Source organism: Papaver somniferum, chromosome 9, assembly GCF_003573695.1.
Source record: "Papaver somniferum cultivar HN1 chromosome 9, ASM357369v1, whole genome shotgun sequence".
Taxonomy (NCBI): domain Eukaryota; kingdom Viridiplantae; phylum Streptophyta; class Magnoliopsida; order Ranunculales; family Papaveraceae; genus Papaver; species Papaver somniferum.
The window spans coordinates 78282780-78297351 of NC_039366.1; the positions used below are offsets into that span (position 1 = coordinate 78282780).

At 35.2% G+C, this 14572-nt stretch overlaps 1 long non-coding RNA gene across 2 annotated transcripts; it reads left to right on the top strand.

Moving 5' to 3' along the window:
* Window positions 1-8298: 8298 nt before the first annotated feature.
* LOC113313313 lies at window positions 8299-11313 on the top strand. 2 transcript variants are annotated; one of them, XR_003341787.1, is made up of 3 exons: window positions 8299-8451; window positions 8864-8952; window positions 10788-11313. It is a non-coding gene; the product is annotated as an uncharacterized LOC113313313 (long non-coding RNA). The 2 variants fall into 2 exon arrangements; XR_003341788.1 differs by having other exon boundaries at window positions 8870-8952.
* Window positions 11314-14572: the final 3259 nt, after the last annotated feature.

The window sequence follows — 14572 nt, forward strand, 5'->3', positions numbered from 1 at the left end:
TCGGGTCGGGTTTTCTCCCCTCTTCTCAGAACGCGAACAGACGTTTTCCACAGATCTGAATCTACGCTCATTCATAGAAATCACAAAACGAGATTAATCGAAATAATTCTTGATGATTAATCGAAATAATTCTTGATGATTACTATGTGCGTGCCACGTATACAACAAGGATAAAAAAAACGGAATAGTTTCATGATCAAATAATTCTACATGCCCAGTATAGAACGAAAATGAATGGAGGATTGATACAAACAGTATTCAACAATAGTCCCTAATCAGTACGACCTCATAATAACGCCTGATCAATAATCAAATCAAATTTTGCCTATAATAGGATTAATTAAATCAAAATAATCTTTAATTCATAATCAAATCAATTTTTCCCCATGGATTTAATATATCCAATATATAGAGATATAATTATATTGCATATGCAAAAAAAAAAAACAGGAAAAAGGGAAAAAAAATATAGGAGAACGTAGATGCAATTTATCTGATTGATTTGATTCCAACGAAAATTTCTTAGCCAATTGATTTCATTCCACTGAAAATAAATAAATAATTCCAATTAATCGAATTTAGCTCTCCGGTATAGCATCGTGCATGATAACGTTCTGCAGTAGAATAAAATAGGGAAAGGGAAAAAGGTAGAGAAAGAGAGGGTTTCTATTGAATAGAGTTAGTATAGTTACATGGATAAATACTTTATATACATGGGACAATGAAGATCAAAAGACTATCCTTTTGGACCGCACATCCATGAGCCGTAGGTCCTGTAACACGATATAAATTATAACTCATGTGTATTCACGAGTTTAAATACACTCAATACATAAGTAATCACGTGCATAATATATTTACAATTATGGTTTTAAATACACATAGTAAATGTGGGGAGGGGGTGGTCGTGGTACAGACACTCGAAATATGTGAAGTTTACTGTATTATCAATGTCTTAATCAAAATCTGTGTGCTACTAATATTTTTATAATTAATAAACTTAATATACTATTTACCACATAATTCGCGGATACACATAAGCCAACTCCATATGCAAGAAATTATATATCTCTATATTTGTAGATTCTAAGATCAGTATAATAACATGTAGAGTCCCTAAAATCTATTTGGAAAATGAAATATCCATAGCTTCTATAAAAATTAGATTAATCAGAATGTGAGACACAAAAGCCTAAACAAACAAGGGTTTTTCCATCTCAACATGATTTTGTTCCACAAAAACTAAAGTAGTTAACTACTGTGTTTTCTTAATGGTTATGGTTCTTTCGAAGTAACTAACTTATTGAATGAATTTTTATATTAGTTTTTGAAAATAATTTTTGTTTTTAATGAAATTAACTTTAAAACATGAGTATGATATTGGGGCAATACCCTGTTGGGGGACACTTATATTGCGATTGACAAAATAAGGACCGGAAATATTAAAAATTCCGAACTAAGGGACTTCGATCATTACGCTCCCGAACAAATTCGTAAATACCACGCGTGTCTTAAATTTCCTTTGCTTTTCAAAGTTGGAATGGTTGTCCCGAATTTTGTTGGACAACATGACAATACGGTGTACGACAACGTTCACAATACTTATTGTGCTGTAAAATATGTTGTATGATAACGTTAACAATACTTACTGTGCTGGACAACACGGTTTACACCGTGTATAAGACGTATGCACAACTAGTACAATATTGTCACAACCAAGTATACAACTATTTAGTCTATATTTTGGAACTATAAGTTCCGGTTGGCACGACCCGTCCTTATGTTCTTAGGTCCACGTGCTCTATCTTACACTAGCACAACAAAGTATACAACAGTGTGTACACCAAACATATATTATTATTTTAATGGTTTTACACCTTGCACAACTCATATTGTGATTCAATTTACACCACTAACCTTACGTATGAGAAAAAATAGAAAATGACATTACATCAACGTTTCTTCACTAGATATTTTTCGGAGCTGAGCGATGAAAATCTTCCACGATAACACCGGTCTAGGAGGAGTAAAGACGCCATATAGCGGTCGACAATTGTAACCTCTTCGACAAATTCATCTTGGTTGACACGACCGGTAGGTTTAAACGCCAATGCTTTCTATAAAGACGATAGTATTACCAAGATGTCCTATGTTTTTGCCGGTCAACTAAATCCATAATATACTTGATCGAGGTGAAGTTAAAACGTTTCATGTTTTGGGGTAACACAGTTAGAATTATTTTTATTAGATGGAGAAAACTCGTGTACATTGGTGAGCAAGAGCAGTGCTTCGGAATTGAATGGATTTGTTCTTTTTCCATGCCTTCGTAAAATTCCCCGTGTTGCTTTTATATGTTTGCGCTGCAGTATACGATTATTGGTCCACGTTGCTCTGCACACCACTGCTCACCCGGTTTGATATATTCTTACATATGGGCAATCTGGACATTTCTCCCTATAGTTCTAATTAGGAATCTGAATGGTTTCGTTATTACTTCTTAAGAGGTAATCTTCTTTCAACATCGAGAATGCTATATCAAATGCTTGGTAACAGATGATTAACAACAAATCCAATGTCGCACACCATGATGAGGAGATTTTAAAATCTATAAAGCTTGAATGCCTGGAGAAGCAAGAGCTGCATCGAAAGGCTGTGAGAAGAAGACATCAGGCATAAGTACCTGAAAATGGGTTTGAGCCTCGGGTTACCTGGTTATGCTGAGCCCATATATTCCTATCATACGATATCAATCCCACTGTTACGCAAACAGATTGCAACAAGAGCGCAAGCGGATTGCATTGGGGAGAAAAGATATAAGTGGTTTGGTGCTAAGCAGCAACACCCAACTTTAATAATTGGTGGAAGTAGTGTTTTAGTTAAGATGAATAATATTAAGGGAAAATGGTTTAAAAATTCTAACAACAATATGATGCAGAAAGAAATCTAAGAAACAGTCACTTAGACGTAGATGATGGAAGCACCCGGCTTATCTATCTTAGAGCGACTCCATTAACCATGTTATGCTCTACAAATTGCAGAAAAATATCTATGTTAGAGACCCTAACCCTGCTACCGCAATTAAAAACTCAGACTTGTTGCCGTGGGAGTAGTCCAGACTTAACTCTTTGGGCTGAAGAATAAGGTTGTTCAGTTGATTGACTAGCATTTATGTATTTTGGAATGCCGCTTGGTGCGAAATCTAACTCCATAAGAATTTGGGTAATCCTATTATAGAGAAGTTTGAAGCTAGCCTTTCAACTTGTACTTTGTAGGCGTATTTCATTATCGAGGGGAGGTAGGTTAGCTATTTTTAAGTGCATTTTATCTTCTCAACCGACCTATTATTTTTCTCTTTTCAAGACGGCCCCAAGTTTAGTTATCAAGATTCTTGAAAATAAGATGCGAAATTTTCTATGGGAATACAAAGGAGGTGCATTGCTCATTTCAGTAATCGTTGATGTTTCCCCTATTCTTGATGGTATGACAGACACAAGGAGGTGGAAATTTCAACCCTCCGGTGTGTTTACTGTCAAATCACTATATTCTCAGTTGGTGGCAGAACATGATGGAAATTGCTGGAGATGCCTTGAAAAAATGAACCCTCTAACAAATTCGTTCATCAACTGCGAAAATTTTTTTGTTAATCGTTAAAAAAAGAGTAAAATAAAAATAACTGATTGATGGAGAAAATACTTACCGACACAAATTTAGATGACATTCGAATCTTTTGCTCGGAAAGCCCTGAGGGTGATGGACCAGTTTGGGATTATCAGGAATGCATGAGATCTAGATTAGATTCCGTAAATATTTTTAGTCGTTCGATTAGAATTTCTAAACTTGAATATACATACACACCTAAAGCTGAAACCCTAGCCTTTTTTCATTTTTTTTTTCCTCCCGGCAGCACTCTCTTTTTGTCCGTAGAACAAAAACTCTAATCCTAGGTGAAAATCCGAACCCCAAAATAATTGGGAGAAAACTCACCAGAAAATCTTGATCTACCTCCTATTATCCAAGCACTCGATTTGAATTTCTTCAGGTCTGTTATGAAATCACGAAATCACGAAAACTAGCAAAACCACAACTAACACTTCTGTTAACATCGAAAAGTGAGATTCTTAGTTTATGATTGTTATTTTCTGGGAACCTTTTTTGGTTTCTGATATTTGGTTTTAGTTGTGTGATTCTTTTGTATTTTTGGTGTAGGTATTGCGTTCCTATAAAGTTTGTTTTTACCATCTTTACCTAATCATCACCGACAACAACTCCAACAAAAAAGATCTAAGTTTTGAAGGTAATGAATCTAATGATTTAACTATTTGTTATTAGGATGATTACACAAATTGAATTCTGAACCGGTTGTTTTAATTCTTCCCAACAAGTTGAAGTCGGTTTTCAATTGACGAGATAACCCTATACCCATTTTTGGAGTTGAATGACATGAGGTAGCGTAGTTTCATAAATTTCAAATGAACCTGTGCAGATAGGAACTGGTTTTCAGATGTTTCAACATGCTTGATTCATTCAGTGATAAGTTTATTTAAAATGATATGAAGCTATGGCCTTTCAAAGTCATTGTTGAAGTAGATGACAAACCCATGATTTTTTGACTATGCTTTAAAATCTCAATGTCATTCTGACAAGTTGTTCTGGTTCAATTATATATAGATAAACTTATTAGGTAATTTTGTTGACTACATCTCAATAAATTGTGTTTGACATTTATTTATTTATTTTGTGAAACCGGCATATGAAAGAATGAGCTCTTGATTATTATTCAAAAGGATTACACCTTTCCATCTGAATATTGAATTTACCTGCTGCAGTTGTGATAAGGCAAAATTTTCAAACAACGAGATAATCATATATAAGCATGTTGGCTCAATACCTCATAATAGAAAGGATTTTCTGTTTACCTACAGACTACTTAGAAAATCCTTTCTATTATGAAGTCTTGAGACAATGCAACTGAGAATCTCACCTCGCGGCACCAACTCATCACAAGTCCTTGCACACTCTTTAGTGAAACACAAGTCCCTTGCAAAGGAATCTTCAGTCACTGAATCCCTCTCACTGCTAGAGAGATAGTTTTCTGCCCAACTCAGAAATTTTTCACATACAAGTCAGAATTCATAGTTTCTTTACGTTTCTTCACTTTTATGACCGAACTTCTTCACATACAAGTCAGAACTCATAGTTTCTGCCACACATGGAACTTGAGCTTCATTATCCTAACATATAATACTTGTTATGTTTGGAACATCTTCCATCATCATACTCCTCCGCTTGTTAAAGACGTCTAAAAACCTATTTATACTGGCAATTAATCTAAAGAGAGATACCCTAGTCAAATGGATAGAAAACGCCCTTCCTAAATAGAAATACTCTAATGTGACGCATTATGCCCCTGCATCAAAATCCTTTGGAGGCGTTACCGTAAACTTTAAGTGGTGATCCAGAGTCAACCTTCTTTATCAAGCTGAGGCAGTCTAGTGATTCTGAAAGCTGAACCATGTAAGATATTCAACATTATACTTAATTGCATATATGGCTTATCTCAGGTTGTTGTATGGCGTTAAACCTGTACTAGAAATGAGAAATTGAGGGTTATCTTACTATCTGTTGTAGTGTCCTTAACACATCAATTCAGTGCTCATATGGTGGACTAACTCGTCTTGTCTCGTCATTTGATTAAAATTAATTTTCTTCAAGCGATGAGTAATGGTGGCTTAAAATGTGAGTCCCAACAACAATTCAGGCCCAACTTCAGACAATTCGACATAAATATGTGTGGATGGTTCCTACACATCTAGGTACGGTAACATGGGTGACTTACCTGTGTTGTAGCCCCCCCTAAACCAGTGAAACCCTTATTTGCATCTTGTAATTGTCAAGAAAAAAAAGGAAATGCCCAGGTGACTATTTGGATTACCCATTATTCGGTAAAAGAAAGAAAATCAGTTACATATAATCCCTCTAAGAAGATTTTAATCACAATAATGATTAGTTGTACTCTATGTCGTGGTGTATATTGTTTGTTGTTAGATGATGATAACAAAAGAGTGGAGAATGAGGACACGTTACACAATTATACACGTCTATTTTAGCAAATTACAACTTTTGACACATAATTAGCTACTCAACACTTGATAGGCCATCAATTAGCTACTTATTTTCATTTTGTTTTTGAGCTGGATTTACACGATATAATCGGGTGTGGTTGGGGCACGCTGTGAAAAGACGAGGGTACCCAAATACACCACAATCTTTATATTATCCACCTAATTGATTAAATATATTCCTTGATATTCAAGGTGATCCCATAACGAAAAACTAAAAAACTTTTAATTATGATTTTCATAATATATATTTTAATTACCAGCAATTAAAGCACATCCTCTGAAAATATTATTAGTTAATGTGCTAAACTAACACTAGAAGTTTTATATGAGAGTTTTCGGAAATATGGTTTGCCATTTAAGTGGAAATAGGAAAACTGAAATTAGGTACTTTAATGTGAATATCTTGAGAATATTTTCGGTTTTGTAATTTCCTTGGTCTCCAAACAGTTGAGTTTTCATTTATTGCAAGCTATTCCAAGAGCCAGGCAAACTTCATTCATGTAGTTTATGGTGGAGCCATCTATTCAGATAGGAACGTACCCTAATTAGGAGAAATCTCTTACGACCGCTTGTTTAAAGACTTCCATGGGATCAAGAAGCTCTATGAGTACCGTTGGTAGGAAACTAGATAATTGCACTGTTACTTTAGTTTTCGATAATTGATTTGATAGACTAACGGTTGTTGTAACTTTGATTGCACCTAGTTTGATTATTCTTGAGAGCCTTCTCTTCCGACACAAGGGTTACTCAAACTAGATCAAAGTATCAATAGGATCTTTAGAACCATTTTCAGATCTAAAGACATCTTATGATAACCTATTGTTAACAGACTTCGTTCTGTGCGTGATTGATCACAAGAGGATTCAAGTTTTGTTGTGCAGGTATTGAAGGCAATCGAAGATTTGAAAACGAAGAAGAATTCTTATTAGTTTTCGTATTTTGTTGATTTAGCGCACAAACCTTGATCAGCTGGGATCCAACTAGAATCGTGTTTATCTTTGATAGACTTGATTGACTAGTTGTGTGAGAACGACACCTTATAGTTTGTTTTTGGGACCTATATTCATTGGTTGCAAATCTAGAGTTTGATTATTTCGATAATTGGAGTTTAGATTGATCTAACCAGACAAAGGAGTTTATTAGTTTAAACGGAAAAGACTTTTTCAACAACTCACTTATCTTTATAGCAAAGATTGATTATAGTGGTTACGAAAAAAAATCGTCATTTGCTGTTTGGAATACGATCCAAAGGACTCGCTGTTCACGTGCGTGACTCTCGAAGTCGAAGGTGCAGGGATACTGAGGAAACTAGGGTTGTGAATGAGTACCCATTATCCGGAACCGAAACTGGACCCACTGAATCCGGGTCCGGTTCTGGGTCCTAAAAATGGACCCATTAGTGATTTCGTACCCAACGAGTATTGCCCGATAGAGAACCGATTAATTTCGGGTCCTTATCGGATCTACCCGTCGAGTACCCGCAGGTCTTGGGTACCCGATCCAATTCTAAATCCCTCCCAACAAGTGACAGTGTCATTATCTTCTTCCCTATTTCACAAGGGATTGGTGAAAATGCCACTCTCGGAAACCGGATTTCAAAGGTGCCATCCCTATCTTCAACCTACCAAAAATGCCACTACATGACATTTATGTCCCTAACAGTAGAGGACCCTTCGTTGTTTATTATTATTTCCAATATTCAAAAATTAAAACAAGTGGTTTTTTGTCTGGTTTTCAGTGCCAGGGTTCTGAAGAAAGTGTCGGGACTCTTCACTGGACCCTAGGATTTTATTAAAAATATTTTATAATTTGAATAAAAAATTAAAAATCATTTTTTTTTATTTGTATTTAAGTATTAGGGTCAGGACTCTTTAGAGGACCTTAGTGGACCTCTGCAAAGTCTTTAGGTAGAAAAAAATAATAAAGTAAGACCAGTTTTAATTAATATTTTATTATCAGAGTCCAGTGAAGGGTCCGGACTTTTTAGTGGACTCTTATGATAGTATTAAAATAATCTTGTTAATGAAATTAAATAAGGTTTCAAGGATCTCGACCTTTGCACTTCAGGGTAAGGACCTTTTCTCCACGGGCCACCAAGGCGCCATGTAGGTGACAAGTAGGATGATCAACGTCGGGACCTTTTAATTCAGGGTCAGGACCTTTACAATACTCCACCCCTTAAACCTTTGTTTATATAACCCAGGTTCCATTCCCATTCCATCTCTCTACTGCTGTTTACCGTTCTTCTTCTTCTTCTTCCTGCTTTTTCATCTTATTGAGGTTCTACTGCTCTTTATCAGGAACACCTCTTTTTATTATCCAAAAACAAGTAAGTAATCTAAACCCTTTGTTTAATTTTGTGAAAATCGTCTAATGCATGATGTTTTTGTTTATTGAGATGATTGATGCTCTGAAATTAGGGTTTTTGGATATATGAAATTGCGAATTTCAAAATTAGGATTTTGTTTTGTTTTCCCAAATCGATTGGAGCTTGATGTTTGATTATAATTGAAATTTAAAATGATTGACTGCAGGGTTTCAATTGGTTATTGTTTGATGGGTTTCAGTAACCTTATAATTTTAAAGTAGAATTAAAATTATCTTGATTTCTTTTAGCAAATTCATCTGATAGCTCTCTCTATTGTGCAATGCGGCATGCTTTCTCTTTTAAGTTATTGCTTTCCAAATGCATATTTTCACATGTTGAACTGAATTAGAAGATGACACTTGCACAATTGAAGTTACAGAACGGAACCATAATTATGAGGGTTCAAATTTTGGGGATTGCTTGATTTGAAATGATCACTGTTGTTAAACCCTTCGATCAATGGTAAGGCCTTGTCTCTAGATTATTTTCTAGGTGGTTATGAATTGATTGATCAATTGTTTCAGCTTTACTTTATGATGATGCATGTATTGCTGAGTGATGAAGATTGAAATGAGAAGGTGGCACCCTTTTTACATACAGGCAGTCGAGCACCATTTGGATATACTGTGTTTTATGCTTTCTGGGTTTGATTTTTCGTTTTTGGTTTGGTAGGCTTAGATGTACTAGTTGGAGATAATTTATGTCTAGATTTCAATCTAAATGTTGCTTGTATGAATTACTTGCAGTTATCAAATCATGCTGGGACAATGAAATTGTAAAATACAGTGAGTTAGAATAAAACATTTCTGAAGTGGGGGGGGTGGGCAGTTTAACAGGATTATATTTTAGGGGGTTGGGATATTCTTGGTCTCTCTTTGGTTTTGAGTCTCTAAAGAATTTTTCACTTTATGTTCAGTTTGGGTTTCTTTAATTTGCTTCTTAGTATATTTAGTCTCTGCAATCATAACACACATTGGTCATTACTACTAGAGATGGATATGGGTCCTGTTCCATGAAAAGTCTCTATTAATAGTCTTTGCTTACTGAGTTTTGGTTGCATGTGTAGTGTATTAATGTTTGATATTCAGAGAGATAGACCGGAGTTGTGTTCTTTTTGGTATTGGTCTTATTTGCAGAAAAAAAAATCCAGAAATAGATAGTGACTCAGTAAGAATCATTTCTCATCTTTTTGGTATGATTGAGTTAAGGTCTTATGGTTACAGGATGTTGTGTTTGGGTTCATGATGATTTTGTTAGGGTTTTTTGCTTTTGGTAGTAGTATAAGAAGGTTTTGAGGTTTTGCATTGGAGTTCAAAAGATCAAATATCCTCCTTTGTATAATTCAGTTACGATGTTGTGTACTTTCTTTGCTTTTCTGTACTTTCTTTTGCATTTACTAGACGTGCTTTTGTTTGTTTGTACTTTTCACTGAACATTTTGAACTCAAAAAGACAAAAAACTATGGTTTTAAGTTTTTTTCTCAGTTACCGGACTTTTCGGAAAAAAATCCGATATCCGATAACTTAACCTAAGAATCTTGTTTTTCTTTTTCACATTAGTTGATAAAGTTTTTGGATCTCAAAATAATGAGAATATCAATTGTGAAGTAAGCAAAAAACCCATTAAGGGAAAGAATGTTGGAAGCCTCAAAGGTTGAAATGTTCACTATAAAGCATTACTGTTATCCAAGCAATAAGACAAATCGACATTTTTTGTTTCCCTGTTTGGTATGTTATAATCAATGATTTTTTTGCTTTTGGGTTAAGTGATGAAGTTAGTGATGTGTGTTATTGATTTGCATTAATTGTGAAACTGACCAATTAGAAGGATGCTTATTTGTTTGTTTCTGATCACCATCGTTGAATCTAGAAACTTAGTTAGCGGGATACCTCAGAAATTGAGTTTAGGGGTCACAAGTAGTAAAGGAGAGCAGCTAGCTTATTTTTTAATCTGTGAGGATCTGGCTTCTATTGATAATCTATGTAATGTATTAGACTAATCAGGCACTCCTGTTTGCTTCTACTCAAACAACTCTGTTGGTGCTTTTCATGTACTTTGGTGTCTGGCTATGTCAATTCATCAAGAATGCTTTATCGACAGTGATTATATTTTAGAGATATCTATGAAGTATGAATATGTAGTCATGTAACCAAATAAGCAGATACATATAGTAGTAGTTCACTTATGTATGTATATTCCGAGTCACATTAGTCAGATATGGTTATGTTATTAGTAGTCAACTTCAGTTGTTTTAACTGCCTTGCTTCATATGATGGTTGGATAAATGAAATTCCCAGCACCAAGGAATGGCGAAATAAGTCAAGGCGCAAAGTCTATCCACTAGCAGTTGCAGAGCTGAAGGGTAAACGCACCAGGAAATATTATTATGACCGGAGTAGTGAGAATAGGAGGCCTAAGACACATGAGGTTCGTACTTCATCAACGCCCAGGAGAAGTGCTCGAATTGTGTCTCTAGCGATAACTGGATTACAAGCACCCAACCCAATGGAGTAAGTGGTTGTGCAACAACAAATGACAGATGTTCTCCGTTTGATATTTGAGGATCCTGTGTGGGATAAATTTTTCATCTTTACTTGTCAATTATAATTAACATGCTCTGTTGGAGATAAACATTTCTTCTCCTTGGCCCTAGCATGTACTCGTGGAACAAGTGTATCATGTTATATAACCTTGTTGGCTGAGTAAGTGGGTACTACAACTTGGTGGTGGGGAGGATATTATGGTCTGGTTAATTTGTTTGTCAGTTGCTCTTCTGTACAACAGCTCAAAAGAAATGCAATGGTCTTTTCTTTAGCTTGTGCAGATTTGGTTTTATTCAAGATTTGACTTGTCACAATCAAATGAAGTGGAACAAAAATGTTGCTTTAGAGATAAGCTTTAACTTTAATGTAATGGGCAGATGTATTGCAAAAAAAAAAAATTGATATCCATAATATATTCTACAAAGAAATGTCAACAAAGGGATTATAATGAAGCAACTTCTTCTTGTATATTGAATTAACAATGTGAAAGGGATAATATTTGAGATTTGCAGCAAAACAAAACAATGCGCACTGCAGAGTAACATCAGCTCAAGTGCTCCCAGTAAAAGAATGGTACTACACTAGACTACTGCCCTGTTGAAGCAAATGTACCACTACCTCTCATCATTAGTCCACCTCCTCCACCTTCTGACAGTAATAAGTAACACATTCCGGCTAGTGTCTCCCCGTTTCTTCTATTCACAAACAAGGCTGCGCCTTGCGTTAGTCCTAGATCTACATCCTCTTCGTATTCCACCTCTTACAGTAGTGGTAGCAGCTCCACTCGTCAAAATTTTATTGGTCCAACAAGTTGAAAATTCAAGAGTAATCTTGAAATGTAAATAGAATTTGAGTACTGCATCCAGGATCACTTAGCAATACACACACATTCAATACAATCAACTTTACGAATAACTGGCCTACATAGACATTTAATGCATTAACATATTCAGAAAATCTCTGGAAATGAGTTCTTGTTCGGTACACACATTCAATATGATTACTGGCCTACATAGACATTTAAGAATTCATTAACATATGACTTCGATTAATTCTTTTTTACCTGTTTTAAGTACTAATTGAGAGAATGCAATTTGGAATATGCATAGTAGAAATTCATATTAGTTGTGCGCAAGAATGAATCACTGAAGATATACCTAGACGCCAGTTCAATTGGTATCTGCATGAAGCAATCGAACTGTATATAAGCATTTGGGTTTACTTAATCAGAATTCATCAAGTAGCCATTGTTGTACTGCAAAAGTGTCCTACAAATTAAGAAAATAAGTAAATTTAACATACTGATTGGTATTACATTTTCCATTCTGTACTAGAAAACACATAAGAATGCCAGTCTCGTCTATCTGAACACATCAGAGGTCTAACTGGAATTATCCAATAAACAGCCACAATCAGCACAAATTTAAGATCACTAAGACGTTACCTAGAATTTAAGGACAAGCAAGCCATTACAAATCATAATATTGAGTCAGTGAACTTTTAGGCAGTGCGCATCAAAGTAACTTCATTCACCAACACTAGTCTCAAAGCTTAAGATGCATGCTTGAGTTATGGAGAGATTAAGGCTAAATCAACCAGTCAAGCAGTGAACACAGAGCAATGATTTTGCTTAAGCAAATATTAAAAAATGTAAATGGAAAGTAGAAATAAGACTTCAGAAATGATTTCAACTCAAGCATATCTATCACAGTTGAAGTCTTAACAGACGATCAGTTTCCCGTGTTATTCTCTTATATTAGTAGAGTTATGGAGAGATTCAGAGGAATAAATCCAAACAAAAGGATTTTCAGCAAACTCAAATTAAAATACCACAAGAAAATTAGAGGGAGGGAAAGATGGTTAAACTATTAGGTTTTGAAGATTGAACTGATTCATTGAAAGGAATCCATCAATCAACCACACCAAAATTAATGAAATTAGGGATTTAAAGCAATCCACAATAAAATCTGAAACCCTATATTTACAAAATCAGCAACAACTTTGAGATTCAAATATTTGCTATGCAGTGAACAAATTATAAACTCTCAAAACACATCATGAAAACAGAAACAATAAACCCTAGATTTTAAACATCAAACGAGAAGAAGAAAATAAACCCTAATCTTTTAAAAAAACACAAATTGAAATCCTAATATAAAGATCTGAAATTACTTTGTCAAGGGTGAAAGAAAACATAGCTGAGATGATTGTGCGAAGCGAAACAACAAGCAAAAGCTTCGATCTGAGATGATTGTGAGAGAATCAACAAGAAAGGGCTTCGATAATTTCAAGGTCAGGGAGCTTCGATGATTTCAAGGTTAGGGAGCTTCGATGATTTCAAGGTGAGAGAGAGGCTTGGTGTGTTTCAAGTGATGCCATTTGTGTTCTTTATAAAACAGATTTAGGTGAAAAACTGGGCGGGAAATTGAGGGGGAAGCGAATGTTTGAAATAGTTCAAAATATCTAACATAGAGGGAAAAAATGGGGGAGAAGGAGCGGGAAGTCAAAATTTTGATGATCTTCTTTTCCTTCTCGTGTGAATGTGGAGGTGAAATTTGGGATTTGATCCTGTCCCTTGAATCCTTGACTTCATGCTTCATGCGGATAGCAATCGAATGGCTGAAACGTATTTCATTTATTTCATACGCGTCGCAATCAAACGACAACTTGTTTTATTTTATTGCATGCGGATTACAATCAAAAGGCTGAAAATTAGCTATTCTAATTTCATACGGATCACCCATCTTCTAGGCGTTTTATCAAGGTAAATCAAGCCAATGAATACCCTTCTCTAATTCACTCGATATTCAAATTGCTTTCCATGTATAATGTTAATGAATCTAAACATATTGACTTAGAGCTAGCACTATGGAGAGGGATATCCCCTCTCTATCCCTCTTCATCCCTCAAAACATCAAATTGTCATGTACTATGGTCTCCCATTTCCATCGTAGGGAAGGGATATGGAGGGATTCCCTACAAGGTTGATCAGATCTGATCACCCTTGTATGGAAGGGAAATCGTACGCGTACTGAGTACCCGCTTGCTTTTTCACTTTACGAGTACTGAGTACTCGTTTTTTTTCTGGTTTTTATACTTTTACCTTAAAACTTCCCTTTTTCACTCCTTTTTTACTAAAACTCGTATTTTTTACCTATTTGATATATTTTTTTTATTCTAAAATATTTTTCTACCTAGATAAATATTTTACCATGAAAAAAAAAAACGAAAAAAAATACGCGTACTGAGTACCCGTTTGGCACTAGTCATACGGGTACTGAGTACGCGTCTAGTGTATGGAAGGGATGAGGGGGCACCATAGCAAGATTACCTTTCAAGTGCCATCCCTTCCCTACATTTGAGGACAGGAAAGGGATGAGGCCAACCATAGTGCTAGCTCTTATATAATTGATTGAACCCTAAAAATCATTCATGAAATCGGCTTATATAGCGATAAAAGTTGGTCAATTTCAAAAGACATGTATCCAATGATATCAATCAAATAGTTCAAGGAATATAAGCTTAGGTCGATTTCAAAT